Source organism: Panthera uncia, chromosome D1, assembly GCF_023721935.1.
Source record: "Panthera uncia isolate 11264 chromosome D1, Puncia_PCG_1.0, whole genome shotgun sequence".
NCBI lineage: Eukaryota > Metazoa > Chordata > Mammalia > Carnivora > Felidae > Panthera > Panthera uncia.
In genome coordinates this window covers 26,674,846-26,681,756 of record NC_064808.1, presented here as the reverse complement: position 1 = coordinate 26,681,756, position 6,911 = coordinate 26,674,846, and positions in this window count along the sequence as shown.

The window sequence follows — 6,911 nt, the reverse complement described above, 5'->3', positions numbered from 1 at the left end:
CACTTGATCCTTAAATTGCTTCTCTGAGGTATTCAGGACTAGACTTAAGTAAAAACTTGACCGCTCTGACAACTATGAAACCTTGGAGGAAAAAGACTAATTTTTCTGAGATGCAGTTTCCTAATCTGATGATAAATTTCAAGTTTATCCCAAAAAGATAAGCTCATATTTTAAGAGATCATCACTGTTGAAAGCTTGAAACATATTTTTATATGAGTTAACAACCCCAATCAGTTAAATTAATAAATGTGAATATAGGAAAAATCTATAACTATCTGATTTCAATTTCTACACTACTGCAACTTTTAAAAATATTATACATAATATGTTTTAAATACTATAAACATTTTACCAAAAAGCTGTACTTCTTTAAATACATCTTATCTATTATTTACATCCTAACACATCTCAAGAGATTTAAGGTACTGATTTCAAGAAGCTTGCTACACTCTGGAGTGCCTGTGTGGCTCACTCTAGTTAAGAATCCAACTTCAGCTCACATCATGATCTAGTGGTTCAAAAGTTCAAGCCCCACATCAGGCTCTGCACTAGTAGTGAGGAGCCTGCCTGTGATTCTCTCTCTCCCTCTCTCTCTGCCCCTCATCCACTTGCACTCATGCTCTCTCTCAAAATAAGTAAATGAACTTAAAAAATATTTTTTAACTTAAAAAAAGAGGCTTGCTACATTTTTATTTGTGATTTTTATTACCAGAGAAGGCTAAATTATTTCCATCAGAATACTCCTTCTATTTTACATGGGGAGTCCATGTCAAAATGTTATTCATTTATTGGAAATACACTTTAGTTACTCAGTTCATTGCTAAATATAACATTATTTATCTTAAATACTCAACGCTCAAAATCATTAGCCAAATATCTATAAATTTGGGAATAGTATCTCTATGTTAAAAGCAGAAAGTTATATTACCTGTTTAATAATCACTAGTGTTAAACAACAAGAGTAATGAAATAAATCACTGGTTCTCAAAGTGTGGTCCCTGGATCAACCATATCAGCAACACCTGAGGACTTTCAGAAATGCAAATTCCAGGGCCTCAGGTCTATTGAATCAAGAACTGAGGATGGGACCCAATAATCCTGCTTTAATAAAGTCCACTACGTGTGAGAACCACTAATATAAATTAACCTAAGCAAGCCATAATTACTTGGTCACTGAATATTTTCCAAATAGATAGGAAATTTAGGTCCTATCTAGGAAAGTATTTTTTTTTTGCTTCCTTGTTTTAAGTTATCAAATGATGATTTAAAGGACTATATAAAATGTTGAGTGCCATAATCAGGCCTCAACAATGAAAAGGAGAAATGTGGTGACTAGTCTAATCTTTTACATTAAAAATCAGAGAAAATTAATGCTAAATACCCAAAATATGCAAATATTCCCAAAATCTGAATCAGGGCATACGACTAAAAAGATTTAATTGTTTCCCCATTTGGTACACTTAAAATTTATGATCAGAGTCAGAAGTGTTGTAGAAGAAGCAAAATAAGGAAAGCATATGGGAATCAATCCCAGGGTCCTAAGTTTATAAATATTCTGTTCTAACCCAGAGATTTCCAACTAGTGCACTAGGACAGTGTCCTATGAATAAATTACTGGTTTGAGAGTAATTATTACTCTTCTCAGTTGTGCAGAAGGCTGGGCACAGCATGGGAAAGCCAAACACCCACAACCAGGATTAATTTTGTCCACATGCTCCTCTACACTGTACAAATACTGTGCTATCATTTTCCAATTACTCCATGATGTGGGCTGAAAAAAGTAGGAAGCACACTTCTAACCATTTCTGCTAACTCAGGGAGTAAAATAACTTCAGTTGCAGTTACAGAAAACACTACTCAAATTGGCTGTAAAAAGAAAAGGAGGGGTGCCTGGGTGGCTCAGCCAGTTGAGCATCCTGACTTAAACTCAGGTCATGAATCTCATGGTTCGTGGGTTCGAGCCCCGTGTCAGGCTCCGTGCTGACAGCTCAGAGCCAGGAGCCTGTTTCAGATTCTGGGTCTTCTTCTCTGTCTGCTCCTCCCCCATTCACGCACTGTCTCACTCTGTCTCTCAAAAATAAATAAATGTAAAAAAAAATGTAAAAAGAAAAGGAAATTTACTGGCTTTTCTGATGTAATGGTCTAGAATTAGGTTTGGCTGCAGGCAAGCAATGTAACCAGCACTGAGATTGTTATTACCTTGTTAATTTTTGCCTGTTAACATTCTCAATAGGCTATCACTTCATAATGCCCAAACAGTTGTAAGCAGCTACCAAAGCTACATACTTCCTTGTTCCTTCTTCCCCCAAGAAAAAAAGAATCTGTGTCCTGATAAAAGTCCGGAGGTTACCAATTTGGGGCTGCATGGGTTACCTTTCCACCCCTGAACCAATTACTGAGCTGGGGATTGATGGAAGCACAGTTCAACAAGCTCCATCTCTGGAGCTGGAGGTGAAGTCAATCCAGGTTAATCTCACAAACATCACATGCCTGAGAAAGTGAGGATTATATAGGGAAATATCAGGTATTGTTAGCAGAAAAAAGGAAGAATGTATGTGGGTCAATAGAAACAGCTTTCCATGATAGCTTACCACACATCTCTAAATGGGCTAAAATACACGATAAAACTGATTGCTTTTTTTTCTTTACATGCTAGTAATCTAAAAAAAAAAAGTATATTAAAATAACGTATTTACCTATCAAATTAGCACACGTTTAAAAAAAACTATTTAGTACTAGTAAAGGAATGGTGAAACAGGCATTCAATCAATTCTGGTAGAAATATAAATGGAAACAATCCTTTGAAAAACAATTTAGAATGTCTCAAGAGTCATAAACTATACAGATATAAACTTCACTTCTGAAAATCTATTCAAAAGAAAAAACACCTAAATGCAGAAAAATTTTCATATTAACATATTTACTACTACTTGTTAATAAAAACAAGACAGAATAAAAACAAACAACCTAAATGTCCAGGAATAAGAAATCATAATCAATTTAAGGTATCACTACCTGGTGAAATATATGCAGCCACTTAAAATGAAAATAATAGGGGGTGCCTGGGTGGCTCAGTCAGTTGGGTGTCCGACGTTGGCATGGGTCGTGGTCTCATGGCTCTGTGGGTTCAAGCCACACGTCCTGACAGCTCAGAGCCTGGAGTCTGCTTTGGATTCTGTCTCCCTCTCTCTCTGCCCCTCCCTCACTCACACTGTGTGTGTGTGTGTGTGTGTGTGTGTGTGTGTGTGTGTGTGTCTCAAAAATAAATAAACATTAAAAAAAATTTTTTTTAAATAAAATAAAATGAAAATAATAGCTAATATTTGTTGAGCACTTATGATATACAAGACAGTCTCTTAAAACCACATTCAGTTCTCCAGGACACTTTCTGAAATATTTGCTATTAGTATTCCCATTTCAGAAATGAAAAAACTGAGGCATAAAGAGATTAAGTAACTTGTCCAAGGTAACACACAAGGTATGGAACCTTCTAGATATGAACCAAATAATCCAGTTCCAGGCTTGCAATCTTTACCACTGCATTATATTGCCTCTCAATATCGTGTTTGTGTAGTTTATAATAATAAAATGTTTATGTTATAATGTTTTATAAAAAGTGAACAATCAACAACAACAGAACTCAGTCTTCCAGTTAAAAGACAGGAGGTCCAACAGAGGTATTTAGTTTAGCCCCCACTAAAGTAACAGTTGGCAATTTAAGAATAAACCTTGGGCCAAGAGACTGAGAATGTAACAAAAACAAAAAATATTGTTTTCTGTCAGGCAGATACAGGAGCCTACTTAGCATTCTCTCCTTCTCCCTCCCCTTTTGCCCCCTCCCAAATAAACTTAAGAAAAACAAAAGAAACGGGGCGCCTGGGTGGCTCAGTCTGTTAAGCGTCGGACTTCGGCTTAGGTCACGATCTTACAGCTCTTGGGTTCAAGCCCCACATCAGGTTCTGTGCTGACAGCTCAGAGCCTGGGGCCTGCTTCAAATTCTGTGTCTCCCTCTCCCTCCCTGCCCCTCCCCCACTCATGCTCTGTCTCTCTCTCTCTCAAATATAAACACTAAAAAAATTTTTAAAGAAACATCTTTAATATTCTCACTAAAAGATCATATATTGCACTTATGAAAAAAGGAAGATGCTACAATAAAAGGAAGATTCACTGAAATAGTAGATATAAAGACAAAATTGAAGAAATCTTACAAAAAGAAGAGCAAAAGTCAAATACAGAACTGAAGAAAAAAGTATTAGGGGATTAATTCAGAAGGTCTAACAGAAATTAGAGAACAGAGAAATACAGAAATTAGAGAATAAATCATGAAAAGTTGTCAAGATTGATTTTCTCAGAACCAAAAAAATACAAGTTTGCAAAGAGCTCATTAAGTGCTGGCACAAGACATATTGTGGTGAAATAATGGAACACTGGAGAAAAGGGAAAGGTCCTATAACCTTCCAGAAAAAAAATAAAAATTTTTTCCACACAATGAAAATTTAGTCTTCAATATCTACAATAAAATCTACAATAAAGAAGTTAAGTCTTCAAACATAAAGGAAAGTTATTACCAAACTGGAATTTTATTGCCATGCTAAGTGTGGAGGTAAAAGATATTTTCAGACAAGCAATGTCCAAAACAATTTACCTTCCATACATCCTTTCTCAAGAAGCTATTTAAGGATTTCTCCAAGGAAGAGGAAGACACGGAATCTAGGAAACGGGGGATTCCAAGTGAGAGAGAGAAGAAACAAATGTCTGGGATGGTAAAGTGAGATACCAAGATGACACTTGCACAGCAACCAGTCCAGATTGGTGTTGTCTAGCAGAGTTTGGTAAAAAGCTCCTCAGTAGAATGAAATGAACAGATTACCAACTGTTTTTAAATCTTAATAAGAGTTTTACATAAATGAGAAAAGTCTGGGGTTGAATTAGTAATGAACACATCAAAAAGTAAGCAATGGAGGAAGCAAAACAATGGTTAGGGGTGGTGCTGTACAGGAAAGGAAAAAAAAATCATAGCGTACTACAATGGTTTAGTTATGAACAGCATTCATGCAGTCTTAATAATACAACTATAAATATTGAATAGTCAAGATTATGATATAACTACATGGGGAAGACAGATAATACGTGAAGGGAGAGGAGTTAGAATACAAGATAAAAGCAAGTTAAATCCTCACCTCTGATTATGGATAGTCATTAGATAATGTCTAAAACTGGAAAACCAAGAATAAAATAAAATAGTTTACAGTAGCTGCTCTGAAGAGGAGAAAATGGCAGGGTAAATTCTACTTTTCTGAACAAATCTTGTAAAAATTTTTAATTACTGGGGCGCCTGGGTGGCGCAGTCGGTTAAGCGTCCGACTTCAGCCAGGTCACGATCTCGCGGTCCGTGAGTTCGAGCCCCGCGTCAGGCTCTGGGCTGATGGCTCGGAGCCTGGAGCCTGTTTCCGATTCTGTGTCCCCCTCTCTCTCTGCCCCTCCCCAGTTCATGCTCTGTCTCTCTCTGTCCCCAAAAAAAAAAAAAAAAAAAAAAAAAAATTTTAATTACTTACATTGGGTCACACATAACTAATGAAAATACATACTAAATTTTAAAAATTGGGATTCAGGGACACCTGGGTGGCTCAGTCGATTAAGCTTCCGACTTCGGCTCAGGTCATGATCTTGCAGTTTGTGAGTTCCAGCCCCGCGACGGGCTCTGTGATGACAGCTCAGAGCCTGAGCCTGCTTCGGATTCTGTGTCTCCCCCTCTTTCTGCCCCTCCCATGCTCATGCTCTGTCTCTCTCTGTCTCTCAATAATGAATAAACATTAAAAAATGAAATAAAATAAATAATAAATTAATAATAAATAAAAATTGGGATTCAAAATTACATAAGCATCATGGTTAAAACTATACCCATATAAATGCCATCAGAAAAATACTGAAAGGAAATACATAAAATGATAACTGTAATTAACTTTCAGTGATCAAAGCACAGTGATATTCTTCTCCTTCATTCTGCTTTCTATAAAGAGTATATGTAATGGAAGAAAAAATTGCATTGTTTTAAGTTGTTACAGAATTACTTCAGTTGTAAACCTTTGGAGAGAGATGAAATCAGGTTAGCTGCAAGCAGCATTCATTATCAGGAAAAAGAGAAAAGAACAGGACAGATTAGACTAGACTACATCCACAATCTTTGCGTGTGGTAAATTTCATAAAACTTTCATCTTAATTATATGTAAATGTAAATACATGCATGTGTACTGGATCACGATGTGAAATGTATTTCTTATTGTGGGTCAGAGTCCAAAAATAGTTCTTACAATAGTATTACAGTTGATAAATTGAGAAATGCAGGCGTTCCATTACTATGTGCTTTTGAAAAAGACATGCATTTTTGTCAATTCCTATAAGGATCCACAAAGATGTGGATTCAAATTCTGCCTTCTCTTACTAGCTGTGTGACCTCTCTAGGTTTCAGTTTCCTCATCTATATAACAGTAATAATACTTCACAGGGTGCAAGGATTAAATGAGGTAATATATTTAATTCCTGGCATATAGTAAGGGTTCAAAAGCCAATGAACAAGAAATGAGGATGCTACTATGGACAAAACATGCCTTTTTGGTTATTTAAAGGAAACATGAAATATTTAATTTCACGTTTCATTCACATTTCCCTCTGCAGATCAAAATACTCTCACACTTCAAAATCTTTTATTACAGCAATCTCCAAAAATGCATATGCCTTTCCCTATTTTGAAACACAATTTGGATAAACTCAAATAGGAAAGAGGTCATTAAAAAAATGCTAACTGTATCTTTAACATTACCTTCAAACTATTACTAACAAATTCTTATAGTTTATTTATAGTAATTTATAATAAATTTATTATTTATAATATTTATATTCATAATAAATAT